Below are 16,926 nucleotides of genomic sequence, written 5' to 3' on the forward strand. Positions count from 1 at the left end.
CACAGAAAGAACGACAAATTTACAATACATTCTCGCCTCATCGATGCCTATAGAAATCCCAACCACAAAGTAAAGTTTGGCATAAGGCGCACGTGGTCCCGAAGACCTGACATAAATGCACATGAATTGGAAACAGCAAGGAACACAACCCAAAATCAACGCTAAGAATTTAGATCCCAATAACGGGCACGTAACAGAAAATCACGAAAAGCAAAATTGAACATTAGAAATCATCAAAGCCCTTTAGCCACATACCTCAATCCCTCACTCACACACACACACTGGTTTGAATTTTTAAGCACACTTGATGGAGAGATGTGGACTCCTGAAAGTTCGTAGGCCAAAGAGAGCTTTTTCGTGGCGAGCTCTTCTCTCTAGCATTTCCCTCGCGGAGGGCAGCAGCAGCGTCGCACTCTAGCAGACGCTTCATTCCGGTGGCACATACACCTGCGTGCGCCTCCTCGCCGGCGGGAGTCCAAACTGGGCGCTCTGGTTAGTCTGCGCCATGCGTTAGCCTGACCTTTTCTCTTGCGGTGGTCAGCCGTCAGAAGAAGAAGGCGGGTATCGCCCAGACCACGGCCAGGGGTGACCAGTCCCTCTGCCGCGGACCCGTGGATCGCCGATGTCCTGAGTGCTCACAAACCTCAAATACATGCACACAACTTTATAAAAAAAACAAAACACACTTGATTATTGACGTACGTGGCTATCGGATTTGAGTTTATTCCTCCCAATTACAGAGGCAATGAACTTAGATAAAAAAAATACGAAATCTAAAGAAAATAATTTGTGGCTGAGATAACAAAAGAAAATAATTTTTTTTCTTTGGAGCAAAATAGATACAATATATTCACACATTCCAAAATAATAACAGAGTGCATTAGTATTTACAAAAAAAAGACTTAACATTCCTCTAATTGCTTTACAATCAACATAAGGCAATAGAAACAAAATAAATATAGCTTTTTAATCCTAACACCTCCCACCTGCTCCTTTGCCTCCGAACTTTCGGGATTCATTCTCCAACTTTTGAGGGTTACACTATTTCAGGTTCTTTCCCAGCTAACAAGAGCAGTGAAGATTTCTCATGATTTGCACCGGATAAGGTCCTCCAGATCTCATTCAAACGTTTCGACAAGCAGCTTACCCATCGTCTTCAGGGATTCAGGAATCACATGATTTAGGAATCCAACCTTGGATTCCAGAATCCCCGAAGACGATTGGTGAGTTGCTTGCAGAAACATTGGAGGGAGAAATGGAGGACCTTACCCGGTGCAAATCCCGAGAAATCTTCCCCGATACCCCTGACCTCATTGGGTGCACCAGGTGCTAACAATTGGACTTCACTTATTCTTCAGAAATAACACTGCAATTCTATAGAAAAGTTTCAGGCTCCTTTACTCCAACATTGTTAGAGGAATCTTTAAGTGCAATATTTCCTTCTTAGGAGGCACTCATGCAACTGAAAAGAGAATAGATAAGCTTTACACTTACATTTGCACATGATAAAGCACTCAAAAAAGCAAATTCTTATATGTAAACATTTACCAGGTGATGGTGGTTTCAGTATTCTGTCATCATCAGTCTCCATGGATGAAGCATTACTTACATCAGGATACTTCCAATTCTTTTTTTTCCTTTTCCTTTCCCAGTATTTTTTAATTTCAGTGACTAAAATGCCTCCATGTCTGTTCTCCATCTTCACAAGTAGCCATCTCTGTTCAATAGTGATGGCTGCCACTACAGTCTCTGGAAGATAATTATGATAAAATGTCACCATTAGCCACACATTTCAAAGCATGCAGTCAATGTCAAAATTAACTAAAATAAAAATATTAAATACTTGGCTTAGAGAACTAGTAACATGTACAAAAAAGTCAGTGCTCTCAAACACACACCATGAAACAACCCCTTTGAATACACTTAAAAGTCACCCTGCCCTTGCAAGTCAAAGATGTTAACCCTCCCTTCAATCAAAACAAATGCTCACAAATATTGTTGCAAACTCACCAAATGGAGGCATGCAGAAGTTCACGCCCAAGATACCCCATTCCTCACTGAGTCGAGAGCCATTTTATGACATGTGACACTGAAGACCAGTTATAGCCTAGGGTAATATTCAATAATCTTATCTCCATCCAATTTCACCCATGACTATGCAAAAGCCTGCACTGTGAGGCCAGAAATTTTTTTATGTGGAAGAAATATTAACACTTGCCAAGGCATCCTGAAAAAAGAGGAAAAAAAATCATGACTATGAGGCGTTCACTCTTCAGTTACTTAAAACATAAGATCATAAAATTCCATTGAAAGTAAAGTTAATTATTGTATATGAAGACTAGTTAATAGTGATGCATTAAATGATTGCACACTCCAGTAATTGAGGAAAAATCTCTGCGATTATGCTAAATTTTACTGCTCAACTCAATATTTCAAGAGTGTTTGGTAGGGGGTGAGTTCTCACCAACGTGCAGTACTGAACAGTTGCACTCCATTGAATGAAAAACTTAAGCGTTCCATCGTGCACCCACAAACTCGCAGTATGAGCACCCACCAGACATACATCGATCCATACAATAGAAACACAACAGAACTAACTCAATGGTAATGAAAACTTAAGTGTACTGTTAATGAATTTCATAATGAACGACGGTAAACAGAGTCCAGACTTACCTTTCACGAATCCTGGCGGAATACGGTGGTTGAACCCTCGAAGAGGCTTCTAACTTGCACTGCCCTAGCCAAAGCCAAAAAAACTTGTAACCACTGAACACTTTTTCTCACTAAGAACACGATTTAACAAGAGTTAAAATCACTCGCGAAAACTTACGTTAGTGAAAATTACAAACGAAAATTCACGTCAGTGAAAATTAGGAATCGGATATGAAGGCGAAATGAAATGAAAAGTGAAAATGGAGAAGCTGAAACCACGTTAAGTTTGACGGATGAAGTAAATGAACAATTTATGTAAAATTAAAATTCTTGAAAAAATCTATTTACTAAAGGTTTGGTGAACGAAACCCGTCCCTCGACCATTCAAAAAGGAGAAAAGCATCACGACGAACACAAAGCATGAATTCACATATCAACAAAGTTATGTACCAAAGTTACTATGGCTACCGGCAACGGCGGATTAACGGGTTCTTCCATCTTCCCTAAGTGCATTTCACGATGGTTTCGCATGGCCTCGCTGTCGTGAGCAGACGATATGATCGAGCGTAAAATTTCATGCGAAGGAGGAAATCGTAATGGTACAGCCTTTAATTATCAATGGTATTTTAGTAATTTCACTTCGCCGATAATAAATATCCAGAGAATCGTCAACCTTGAGAGACGCTTAATTATATTATCTCAATCTTTTTCCATCACCACCGAGTGACTTGGAGACATATTAATTAATAAATCCACAAAATCGTCGAATAAATACCACTTATCCCATAAAACACATTATACAAAGTTAATTGCGTAAGTCGTGAAACCTTTTATTTCTAGCAGATCGTTAATTAGAGCGAATGCATTCACATAAAATGAGACACGAAGCAGCCGTCAAAACTGAGCAACTTCACGGCAACGCGTTGCCGTCATGTTGATATCATCCACGGCGCAACGTCAAAGGATAAACTGTTGCCGCTTCGTTGTCTTGGACGTTTACATAAACGTCGGCGAGTGTGCTGGCTGGGTAGATTCATGATTCCTGGTATCACCTTATACATACTTTTGATTTGGAGTCAACTCTAATCAGGGCAGGGAACAAGTTACTTTATGTGGTCTATCTATGGTGTGTGGTCTGTTGTATGGCGCGGTGAGGGCTGGTCTTTTATCCCTCGCTTCACATTATATTTGGCAATGCTCTCGAAGGGAAGAATCACTGTGGATTCCCTACGAAGCCGTCATGAATAATCCCTATCACTTACACGTGCAGTTAACACGGAGCATCATTCCCACTCAACCGGTCGTATTTGCTTCGTTGCTAAGGATAGAAAATAGCTGTGAGCCGTGGTCATGCACTAACCGCAGGAAGAGCCCGTGTCTTTGGGCCTTCGGCGTGACGCAATTCAGAGTTGAGGGCGGAGAAAATTTCGAATCAGAGCGAAGCCGCTCAGAATATAGTTCAGTTGCTGGAAAGCCATTTGACGAGAGTGTTGAATTAATTTCCTGAAGAAGTGTGCCTTTTTTCGTCTTGTGAAGTAATTATTCTCAATTTCCAACGACATGAAGGAGGTGAATTGTGCATTCTAATCTCGTAAATTGTTCGTTGCGCATTGTGAATAAGTGCAGTGGTCAATGTGGAGTAAGAAAAAATCTGATGTTGGAAATCACTATGTCTGCACATGACATAGTGTATAGTGTGTTCGATGGTGTATGTGTGGAAGCATCTTGTGGTGATCGTGTTGCATTTTGAAGTTTGTTGAGTTACCGTGAGAGTTACAGAAGAGGAATAATATATCAAACGATACTCAGGTTTTAGTATTTGGGTTCATTCATATCGTGGAAAAAGTAAGTGGCTCTAAATCCAAAGAAACAACCAAGTAACGATAGTTTTTACCTTTTAAATCTTCTTACTTATTTTATCTGCGCAGTTGCTTGTGAGGAAAACATTTTACTTAAGAAATCACAGCGAGTGTATTTAGAATGATTTAACTTCACGGTGCAGCATTCGCATATACAAAGGAATGGATCCGAAAATAACGTATTTTTCTGAGTGACACAAATGTGGTTTTATTTCCTATATATTATTGCACTTTGCGCAACAGACGAACGCAATGACTTATTTTCTGTTCATCGTTTGTTATTGGTGGAGAGTCGATTCGAAATGCCCTGTCTTCCGCCCTTGTTGGAGTGAGGATTAGCCAGGGCGAGTAGATAGCGCCCTATGCACTAAACACGCTTACACATCACATGTATCACGTGACGATGGAAATATAAACATCTGTGGGCGCCGGAGTAAAAATTAGGCACACAAAAAACAAATTATGATATTTATAACTTATCACATTAACAGATGGCCACTAAAATTCCATTAAATAATTTTCTTTGGCACCAAATTGTGCAGCATTATCCAATATTCCGCTAATCATCTTTAAGTTACGCGTTGCAAGCCATATTACTATATACGCTCGAGGCATGTTGGGACCAAAGCAGTGACCTCACCCGACCTCTTATCAATCCATTCTGTAAGCTTTTCTTCGATCATGTGTACGGTCATTTTTTTATAGAATACATCCCCTTATGCATCCTAACTTGCTGAATGTTTAGTTGACGTTCACAAAATAAAAGAGACTTTACAACAACGGTGCAACGTTGTTTGTAAAGGTGTTCCGGTTGAAATAGATTCGAACGTACTATTTTAATTATCATTCCAGCATGTAATACTACCCTCATGGAATTATCTGCGGATTAAATTTTATAAAGAGGGTTGAAGAAATAGCAAGACAGTTGTATCTACCTAGGGAATAAATTGAAAAAAGTCCTCTAAAATCAATTGCAGGATTGATGCGCGATTTGTTCTGTCATTGAAGGAATAAGTCATTGATTGTTATGAGCCATAATTAGTCAAGTGATTAATTTATTTGGTAATAAGACTTCAGCATTGCAATGCATTAGAGGGTCATTAAATCGACAGTCAAGTGGATATAATTTGCATGCATAAATATAAGGTTATGCCTGATTCATACACTTCGTGATGAATAAATATCAATTCCTGTGTTTTGAATTTCGTACTGTGTATTATCGTTACGACAAGATTGTGTGCATGATATGCTCCACTATCCGGTCGAATGAATAGGGAAATTTTGTGGTAAACTCTCTCGGGGATTGGCACATAATGCACGAGAAGTTAGGCCCTCGCTGGAAGGGGCGTGCGTCATCCAGAGCCGATGAGGAAGTCTTTCGATGGGGATGGAATACCTGGGGTCAAACATCAATGAAGTCAACAACGAGCCACGGTGGAAAGATAAGCAGTCGAGGAGTATCGCGTCCACGCCAGCACTGATCTGAGTTTCATCTCGGTTTAAAATTAAACATCGACTTAAAATTCAGTAACTCTTAATCTGTAACTTGATATAACGTAAACTTTCTCTTTAAAATTAGCTCGTATTAAGTCAGATAGTTTTATCTACCTATTGAAAAATATCCACGTGGTGCTTTTTCTTCTATAATCAATTTCAGGATTGCTGCGTGGTTTATTTTGTGATTGAAACAGTATTCATCGGTTGTTCTGATCTATGATTAGTGAAGAGATTCAATTTGTTTGTGAGCAAGGCTTTATCATTGCAGTACAGTAGATGGTCATTGATAAGAGCGCCGAAAATCCGGATACACATTTGGCTAAAAACAACTTGACGTGAATATAATTTAAATACATGATAACATGATAAATTTATATGAATTCATGTACTTCGATGCCTATTAATCACGTGTATTGCAGCCAGTTCGTGTAAGGAGCAGCTGGCAGCAGAAAATATCCAAATAAGACTGTCTTATGATGATTTCTTTAACATTAACATTTAAGCAATAAAATGGTTGATGAAACTAACATTTTAAGAAAATTATAACTGCCCTTTATTAGTTTTTAAAATTACCCGTTTGAAAAAAAATATTTTAATTACATGCTATTCTAATTTCATTTGTTGTGGATAAAAAAAAGTTTGTTCACAATTTTTTGTTTCAGTTCAGTCTTGATTTTTCTTAAAGAATTTTGCGATTTTTGGTTCTGTCGGAGGACAGGTTTAATCTGTAACTTACTATCTGTATCTAACTCCTGCTTCCCGCTGGGTACGCCCATGCACAGTAACTTCCAATTTTTGAAACACATTTTTTTCATGTAAAAGGCATAAAACTGCCTCTTGTGGTTCTTTTCGTACATCCTTACTTTTAGATATTTTGGACTTGATCCTGTTACAATTCAGGTTATGACGCTCTGCTGTACTTTGAACCAACTCAATCAGCTGGAAGGAAACGGGGGTTTTTAGTCGGAGACAAAGTCTTTCACTCAAATTTAAGGTCGTCGGTTGAGGAGGGTGTGAGGAAGGAAGGAGTTTGGAGGTGGGGACTCAGACGGTTCATCATGAATGCGCTGACAACCGAAGGTCGCGGAAGGAAGGGAATCGGTCTGATAGTCGCTTGCATAAATATTGTGTAGTGTAAATGTAGTATGCATGGTAATATAATCTCTATGGTTGCTTGTTAGGTCTATGAATTGCCGTTGGCGGAGGGCATGTGCCAAAATAAATATTTCGGTCTATTCCTTTCATTATACGCGACAGCCGCGCAATTACTGTAACCTGAGGGCAACGTTGAAACCCCAAGATCAGCATTAATGTTTAAAATGGCGAAATTTAGAAAGGAAAATACTCATAAATAGAATTTGCTTAAAGATAAATTCGCTTCGCATGAACGAAACCTCCGCAGGCATAGGTACTCCTTTAAAATTACCCTCTCAACCCTCCTAAAATTCATAGACCTATTTAGCTTTCCCGAATAATTTAGGATAATTACCCAACTATGTGAAATGTTGCCTTAAATTTCACTTAAGATTGGTGTAGATGGGCACTCATTAGAAATAGCAGGCCTATTGAATAACAAATTAAAAGTTACGGAGGTGAGTACTCTGTATTTGGAGTGAATAGTCGTCATTTTTGTGAGGGTGAGCTGTTTTGGAGTTGGTAGTCTTGTTCAGATTGTGATTTCAGTGGAATATACTTAAAAATTAATTTTTTTACTCACGCAATCACTATTATTCCCGTGAATTTCTAATCTGCTGGCGTGCTCGTGCAAAGAGTGTGCTCCAAATTTCCTTTTCACTTCTCGCTGGTATCCGTGACAGCAGCCGCGACGTACTTTGGGACCAATGGGTAGAAAAACTCTTAGTTCAGATTTCTGCAACATAACACAAAAGAGAACGGCATGCGAAAGATATTTGAAAATTAGGTCACCTGATAACCATTGTATGAATCCAATGTTTTGAGAAAAATCTTAACAATTATCGATATCTAAATTATTTCTTGGGATTAGATTTATGAGATGATTAAGTAACCAGATGGCACCAGGAAATGTCAAAAAGTGACCAGATATTATCAATTAAATTTCAATAAAACCTTGCTGAGGAACTAGGACGCAACTCGAAAAATGAAAGAAATAGTTATAAACTTTCACGGGACTTGACATAAAACAATGCTAATAAGAGATCCAATACAATCCATTAAAAATTAAGAGAATATCAATTTGGTGTGGAACAACATTTAGTAGGATTATAAAAATATAACTAACATCATCGCTCACTCAATGCCTCAACCCGATTACGATGTTCAACCACTTGCAAAAGTCGCTCCTCAGGAGCGGCGATGCGTAGACATCTCCGGAATTTTCCGAAGTCCACCTTCGTGTATTGCTAGTGAGTTCCATTTCTACGAGGAGTCCATTTGAATTGATCTGGCTATGCAAATGGTGCAAATTGACAACCTTACCCACGCCAAGAGGCCCAAGCACGATTTCAGAGTCAGAAACCCCTCGTGAACACCTATCCCCAGTGAAAACATTCCAAAGTCGAAGAAAACTGACAAGAATTTAGGGTTTACCTGAAAGTTACTGTCAACGCGACTAATGTAAGAGAGACAAGCATCCGGCTACGAGTCCTCCTGAAGTGGCTGGTAAACGTAATGCAGTTTATACTTTACAAATATGATTGTCATCGAATTTAGGAGGCAGTGTTCTAATGTTTTTTTCCTTATTTCGTTTCAAGAAAAGCACGTAAATGTACACGATAGTTTATTTTCGTTAGCCACAGGATTATATTTTCGCCCTTATATTTTCGGAGAATACTCGTATATTAGAGTAATTGTTATTTTTAATAGCAACATCTGCGAGGAATAATTAATTTGAATGAAAGATTTATTATGACCGTGGTCAGTAGCGGATCCAGGATATGTACAAGGGGGGAGCTGCTACGAGGGGGATAAAATTTCCAGCAGTAGTGGGGGTCGGAAAAAATTACCATTCTACCTAGTGTAAATGGGACACCCAAGGGGGGGGGGGGGCTCTAACCCCATTGCCCCCCCCCCCCATAGATCCGCCACTGGCTGTGGTAAAACATAAATCATCTGCCTCTGAAGAGAAACAGGAAGTATAATAGGTTAATATTGACGGTATTCTATCTTTTAACATAGGTAGGTTTACATGGAGTAATTGCGACTCACTTCGCATCCCCACCTCCCAACTTGAATTTCTCTCTACAATTCACAGCGGGGCATAAACACATTTATTGGCCCTTCCATTCTATCCATATCTCCACTCACCTCCTCCCCCTCCTCCACAAACCTATTATCTCTGCTTCTCAACCACCAAACGTAGCACTTCTTCGCTCCCTTTCCTCTCCGTCCGTCTCATCCCCTCCATTCCCTTCTACATCCACATCTACACAGTACCCTGCGAGCCACCTCCAGGGTGTTTGGCGGGGGGGTGATAAAACACAAACATACAGCATGCAAGAGGACCGCCACATGTACAGCGCACGGTCATAGGAATATTACGCCCACTAGAAAAATATACATGCTTATTCATAAAGACATTGCTAATGGTTAGTAATTCCTAGAGCAAATGCATGCAAGGTTAGAACTATGAAAAAAGGTGCGATGAGTGATCCTAGCGAGCGACGCCATTAATCCTATCAATTGAGACAAAATTGCTATCCTTAATAGTACGAGGGAAGAATGATATTTTAAATCTCTCTGTTTTGCAGTCTATTTATTTTATTTACCCCCAAGTATTTTACGAATTCGGCATTTGGTAGTGGAATCACATTAGCGGTGTACCTCCTTCTTGAAGATATATTCTTTTCCCAAAAATTCATCACCATACACTTTTCAAGATTTAATTCTCACTCCCAAGTACTCCCTTCTTTACCGTCATGTCTTCATTATTTTCTTTTCCTTATTCCTCCACGCCCTAGTTTTTGCACCGTATATTCCTACGCTATAATTAGTAGCAGATAAATTTAATTCGATTATTTCTTACGCAGAAACAGTTATCACCTGCCTCATACTTTTATCGGACGAATACGTCGCACGCGTAGTTTTGAGGTGTTTGAAGCCAAATAATAATCATTTTTTGCCCAAAAAATCCATCGGATATTCATCTCGCGGTTTTGATATCCAGTGTCGATGGTGAATTTATGATCATTGTTTCCATTCTGCATAAGTAGTTTCGTATGGATAAAATACAACGGAATAAAATACATACAGATGGATGAAATATAAATGCTTCGGATGCTTTTCTTTAATCATATAAATTATAGTTATGAAGACCATTTCTAATTCAAGCCTTCAAATGGATGTAAAGATTTGGTTAAATCACATAATTATAGCTGCAATATCTTTAGATTTTAAAACATTGATTACGTATTATTGCGAGTTATGACTGGAATAAATATTATGCCACAATGAAGATATTTCATTATCGTTCAATCATAGATTTATTTTAAGATGTATTAAGACGCATAGAAAGCTGTAGGAAAGTAAACATCTCAAGAAAATAACGGGACTAATGTATTCGCTCATCAGTGTCGGTATGTTGTAATTATGCGTAAAAAAGATATTACCTTTCTAGATTATTATGCACGTAACCTTTGGTATTCCAGTTCAGACCGATATTCTGATTTTTTGATTCTTCCTTAAATGTGCGTTGCGACGCAGATACGGCGCCGTATTTTTTAAGATACAGCACACTACTTATCGGACTGAGAAGAGCCTAACTGGGGGAGCAATGCTTTATCTTGTGGCCTTACCTCAAGGGTCGGGGAGAAACGCGAAAAATTAGGGATATGACTCCATAAGAATAAAGTGCACTTTCGTGGAGTGAGTCGAACTGACCCTTTCAAGTCACACCGGGAATAGGACTGCATTCAGTTCGGGCACAGAACTCACCTGCTCTTGCTGGCCGTGGGGACGGACTTAAGAAAGTGTCGGCGCGTTAACATGAAAATGGCAACTGAAAGGAGAGCTGCGACAAACAAATCTTCGGATTGCTGATATATGATGACGGCACTTACTCTTTTCCTGGACAGGAAATTTTCGGGCGTGCAAATCGTAAATTAGGATTTATTTAAAGAACTCGTGGAATATGCGATTTTAAGTAACAGAGCGATGTTATTAGTGTTACGTGAGACCTCATTTGGAGAACGCCGCTTGTGTATGCTTGGGACTCGTGTGAAAAAACATTTGCTTTGAATACAGTGGCAAGCAGCTGGATTTCTTAAAACGTTTATGATGAACATAGCAGTGTAACCGAATTTATTAGTAATTTAGAATGGAAAAGTCCAACCGATCGAATGGAAAAAATAGCAAAATCTTTTTCGGAAATTTCAAGTAGTATGCTTTTCGGCTGATGCTCAAGATATTTTGAAAGAACCCATTTATTATTGTAGAAACGATCAAAAGGATAATATTTGGGAAATAGACTGCAGTACCGATCCGTTTATGATTGCGTTTTTTTCTGTGTACATTAAGGAATCATATAACTTGCAATAGTTTAGCTCTAGGATAGCTTGATTAGGACTAGGTAGTATAGGCTCTCAATTTATAGTTAATAATTAATTACAATTAATATCTATACTAGCTATATGCAGGCATTTCTATTTTCTTGGTATGTTATATCTCATGTTTGAATATTTTACTGCCCTAACTCTTCGTTTTCTATTACTAACTAATAGTTTAATTTGCACGGTGGCATTTTTTAGCCTTCAGCACTCTCCTAGTTTCTGTTCTACAGCCTGTATCTCTTATTTAATCTGTATGATCTGACCTACCGTAGGATGTTGGAGTTCGTTAGATATGGTTGCCTTCGTAAGAAAAGACATTGCTCTTGAATTTACATTACGGGTTTTGTATATTTTTTAGTCTATAGTCTGACAGAGATGCCTATCCGAGTTTATCTAAGCGGTCATTTATATCCAGAGGACTGATGTAACGGCTTTTCACTCACCTGGTAGCTCTTCTCTGTACGCTTGGTAACTCTGTTTTGAAGGCTATTTAATGAGGATCCCAAACACTGGCAGCGTTTTCCAAATGGGGTCTATTGATTGAGAAGAAGCTGATTTCTCCCACTTCGTCTTCACACTCTCCTGGTATTCTTCCCGTGGATTTCTGCTCCGCACCAAATCTTCCCCTCTATTCGTTGCCACATTCTCTGTAAGCCGTAAAGTACACCAAATTTAAGTATATTAAGATCGTTGCAAAAAACGAAAATGAAGACTGCTGAAAAATGCGCATAAGCAACGAAGAGAGAAGGTTTTATTGGTATTCTTGAGAATCTACGGGTAATATCAAAGTTTGAAGGAATATTAGTGTTTTCCTGTTTCACTTGAGGAGCCATTGAGAGGATTGGTGCCCAAAGAAATTGCATTATAAAATGCCATATTATTGTTTTTTGTGGTAATATACCAAAAAACGTTGCACTATGCAATTAAATGCAAATTACGATGGAAATAAAATAAAATAATTTACTCACTTAATCACGTGAATTTCGTCCCAGCCAGCCGCTTATATCGCCAGGTATTCTTCCAACTCTAACCTCAAATGCACACATTTTTCACGCCATTTCAAATTTATCCAGCGTATGCTGTATGTGAAGCAAGTAGTCGTGTCCCTACAATCGTGTATCCATTGGGCCGCAACACCGATGTTGGTGATGTTACCGACGCGACGGTGGTCCGTGGTAGACACTGTTACGACAACGGGGTGGGCGAAGATAGTAATGACATGAGAGAGCGAATCATAGTCAGCTGACGGGGAACAAGGTCTTTACGCTTGGGGGGGGGGGGAGGATTATCGATGTAACAATACCTGGTTGAATTGAGTACTGAAAACCATCGGACAGTCAAAAGCGCCCTGGCACTGAAACTAACGAACTGATTGCGTAAGACAAGGAAAGTAGACGATATGACGGAAAAACAAATGACTATCGGTTTCCAAAAATGAGAACCAATAGGTGGCGTTGAAACAAGGTGATCAGAAAATCACACTATTTTAAATGAATATAAATAAAATAAAATAAATAATAATTCATTTTAAAATTAATTCCAGTTAAATCCTATTTATCCATTCATCTTAAACTTTATTTTTATAGCTTTTACTAAAATACGTCTGGCTTATTTTTCGTGACGTCAGAGGTGTTAGTCACTCACGTGACGATGCTCTCTGCGGATCTTCGATTCTTGTCAGTTTGGCGGTGACAGCCTTCGTGTGAAGAGGTAAGTGAGCAAGTCATGTTTAAGTTATCTTTCCCCGTTTCGTATCTACGCCGTTTCCATTTCATGACAGTGTTCAAGGCATCATTAAATTCGCTGTAAATAATTCCGATAATTATTCTCGAGTTCGCTGCTTTTTTGAGCTTTATTTCTCCTAAGAACGTGTTTTACCTTTCACGAAGAATGCCAAGGTTTGAAGGAAGGGTTTTTGTGAAGTATATGTTTCTTCGCCAGTGATATTTGTGCTTTCGTTGTTCTTGTAAGAAATACGACGACAGTGTGAATATTCTTCGAAATCGTCACTTATTGTTTTTCGCTTATTCTCTTTCACACGTCCGATTGCTATTGTGGAAGGAGATAAGACTGAATGGTTCATCATTGAGTTGGCTTCCCAATTTCAGTAATGATGACTGCATGTCCCTCGAGTGAGATTTGGTGGTAAATTGACCCTTGTCGCGATCCACTGTTCATATTGTGATGATGTTGTCGCTAAGACGTATTCTGATTTATTTTTCCTGATTTGAGTATTTGTGGTTCGCTCAGGAAGTGGTTTCCGCAAGGTCAGACGTATGTGCTACGCGGGCGATTCCTAAGAGAATCGCTAAAACATAATTGTATGTCTCCCGCCGATGGCTGATAGCGATTTTAATCGAGTTTTCACGTCTTCGTAGCTCCTTTGCTACGAAGATAATTCTGAAATAGTTTTCGTGGGGTACACGGCAAGATGAGTGAATTTGTAAATAAGACAGTCCCATTTGACCGCAGATTGCCTTGGCGCAATTTGATCAGTCTCATGGGTTTATGCTGAGAGCCTCCAAGATTCATTTAATAATAGCTTCGAGAGTTGGAATAGATACGTCTCCTTTCTGTAGTCTGCGTGTAATTGCTTAAACTTATCACAATTATTCCGGGATTGCATCCGAATTCAACCAACCAAGACCTTTCAGTTTTCCGTATTAGTTTTCCCATTTTGGCTGTTCACTTATATGGTCTGAACCATCAATATTGAAAGGCGATAATGTAAGTTAGTGGATTAGCTATCGTTTTTCAAGAGCTTTTCCTACCTAAGCTTTTTCGTGGTAATAGTAGTTGGATGTTTCTACGATAATATTTCATAATTTATCCTTTATGCATTTAGTATTCTCGGTTCGTACATGATGACAGAATTATGTTAATGTGTGTCTTTTTCTTATTATTTCCAGTAAATCGAGTTTGTGTGAAAGTGATGGCTTGTCTGTTATACCATTGAGATTTATTGAAATTCTTCTAAATTGGAGAGAGATACTTGGAATTTATGGTAAGCATATTGAATTTTTTTCAATATTATATACCACTTTATTATGTCATATGCCAAGAAATTGATATTGTTTTGCTTATTATTAATCTTTGTTTGAAATAGAATGAATTTTTTTCGTGTGTGGGGTTATATACTTGTGTTTAAGAACAAGTACTTGGGTTTTGCTTGATTTGTTCCTCCGAGAGTTCTCAAAAAAATCAGCAGATGGAGGAGACGGATTTCTTTTAGTTTTCCGTAGCATTGATTCTTTTGTTTCCAAGTTTACCATTAGATCTCTCAGCAGCATCTAAAATCTTACTTTCATTTAAGTATTCGTAGTCAGTATTAGCTTCTTCTGAATACGCTTCACGAGTCATCGTCTGGGTATATATGCACTTCGTGAATGGTTGACCTTATTAATTTCGCTGTTGTTATTTCTTGGGGCAATACTTTGATTTGTTCCTTTGTAACACTAACACGTTAACGTTTCATTGTTACTTGTTATGATTGGTTCTCATACTACTATTCGATAGTATTTTAACCTGATAAAGAAATCTTGATAGTCCTGTCTCGTAAAAATTTACTGAAAATCTATTAACTTTCAATGAGCTCTCCTCCTTGAAACGCTGACAGTTTTTGATATGTTCTTACCTTTGTATCTTGAGGGTGGTATAAGGTGTTGCAAAGGCTCCTTACTTAATCGTTCACTCCTTCCAAATGTATTTAGTTATAACGTTAGTTAACAATTCCGTGCAATTAGGAGATGCCTTCTATAGGTAATGGCCTGTAACGCTTAATATTCTTTCCAGCTGTTTATTTTGCCCTTAGGGACAACTATCGCCGTCACTTAATTTTTTTCCAACGTTGTTCACGGAGGAATTTTTGAGTCGCATATTTACATTGGATTAATTGCCTTCGTAATAAAAAAGAAAACAATGTTATGAAACGTATGGTTGAAAATACGATCAAATAATTGTAGCATTGTTGCTTCCTTCTGAGCTATGCTTCCTGAATTTTGCGGAAGATAGGCGATAGATCATTAGAGTTATTGACGTGAATTCAAATCTTTCGCAAAGCTTTGGCGTCCAAAGACTGTTCTGCTTAGGTCCTTCATTTGAAGGTTACCCTTGTTGCTGCAGGGATGAATTCCAAAATTACTCCATTTCCAACCTTTTCTTTCTTTTTTTGTGTTATTTTTAAAAGTCCATACCAGTTTCATCGGCAATAATTCTACGTGCCAAATTCTCGGTCGTCCTTTGCCTTTAGCCAAGAATTATACCTTATGTAATATTCTGCATGGAGTTGTGACGTAGTAGCTTTACTTTCTCATGTTGGTATTTTCCATTGGTTCATTTTCTGCTTGGACTTAGTGTACCGGTCCATCTAGTTCTTGTTTGACCAAACCCAATGTTTATATTACTAGTTGACGACTTTCTTTAATATATATGACCATTAATGTACTATTATGTGCAGAGTATTTATGTCCAAACCATACGGAAGCTTAGGCTCATTGTTTCTTCATGTCAAGTGGATTTCTTAGGGGGGAAATGTCTTGTACTGCTACAGAAGTGGCCTCAACATCATCATCATTTGGTTTCGATCAGATATAATTTGTTTGACGCAGCTCTTCGCTAAATTCTGATTATCTGACCTTTTAACTCTGGCATAAATTCTTTGGATTAACATCCTTTGACACCTGTTCCGTGAATATCATTTGAGACCTTACTCTGCTGTTCTTGTGATCCACTTGTCCTCCTATGATGATTTACATCAGGCCAGCCTGTCTCATCATATTGCCGATAATATTTTCTTGTAATTATTGATATGTTTTGAGGAGACTTCTCTCCTACGTTGCCAGGACGATGTGTTGGACGATGGGGAGACACGACCCGTTTGGTCAATGCATGAGAAAATGTGTATATTTTTTTACCTCTTAAAATCACATTTCAGTCTAATTTGGCACTTAACTTAATTACACAACTGACGGGTCGTCGGGAAGCTGTTTTGCTGAGACATATTGACGGAGTAGAATAAATTTGTTTTATTCGTTAATATTTTTCTGCTAAAATTAATGGGTTTGGGGGGTCCCTCCCTAACTACGCCAAGGCTTCGTACTCACGCAATCTTTCGCGATGGACTTTTCGAAGGCTTCGAACTTCGAATTCTCTGCTGCTGTCATCTTCATACAACCCAACCTTAATGAGGTATGCTCCAAATATGTCTTGTAAATTACTTCTTCCTTATTTCAGCACTTATATTACTGGCTGCTTAGATTCTCATCTTTTTGAGGAAAGCCACATTTGACTGGGCTATTCTATTGACGGGTCTGTTGATATCTGGGTGTGGATTAAACGTTTAAGCTTGTTTTCGTACCCATTTTCCTTCTCTTAGTCCTTCTATGGCCGTCTCC

General features: G+C 38.6%; 2 long non-coding RNA genes across 2 annotated transcripts; both read right to left on the minus strand.

The window, feature by feature from the left end:
• Positions 1 to 1,237: 1,237 nt before the first annotated feature.
• Positions 1,238 to 2,871, minus strand: LOC124165696. Its single transcript, XR_006866287.1, has 4 exons — positions 2,674 to 2,871; positions 2,011 to 2,227; positions 1,549 to 1,749; positions 1,238 to 1,462 (listed from the first exon to the last, which is right to left on the minus strand). It is a non-coding gene; the product is annotated as an uncharacterized LOC124165696 (long non-coding RNA).
• A 4,862-nt stretch (positions 2,872 to 7,733) lies between these two features.
• LOC124165147 lies at positions 7,734 to 12,623 on the minus strand. Its single transcript, XR_006866127.1, has 3 exons — positions 12,502 to 12,623; positions 11,977 to 12,180; positions 7,734 to 7,878 (listed from the first exon to the last, which is right to left on the minus strand). It is a non-coding gene; the product is annotated as an uncharacterized LOC124165147 (long non-coding RNA).
• Between the last annotated feature and the right edge of the window lie 4,303 nt (positions 12,624 to 16,926).

Source organism: Ischnura elegans, chromosome 9 (genome assembly GCF_921293095.1).
Source record: "Ischnura elegans chromosome 9, ioIscEleg1.1, whole genome shotgun sequence".
Lineage (NCBI taxonomy): Eukaryota > Metazoa > Arthropoda > Insecta > Odonata > Coenagrionidae > Ischnura > Ischnura elegans.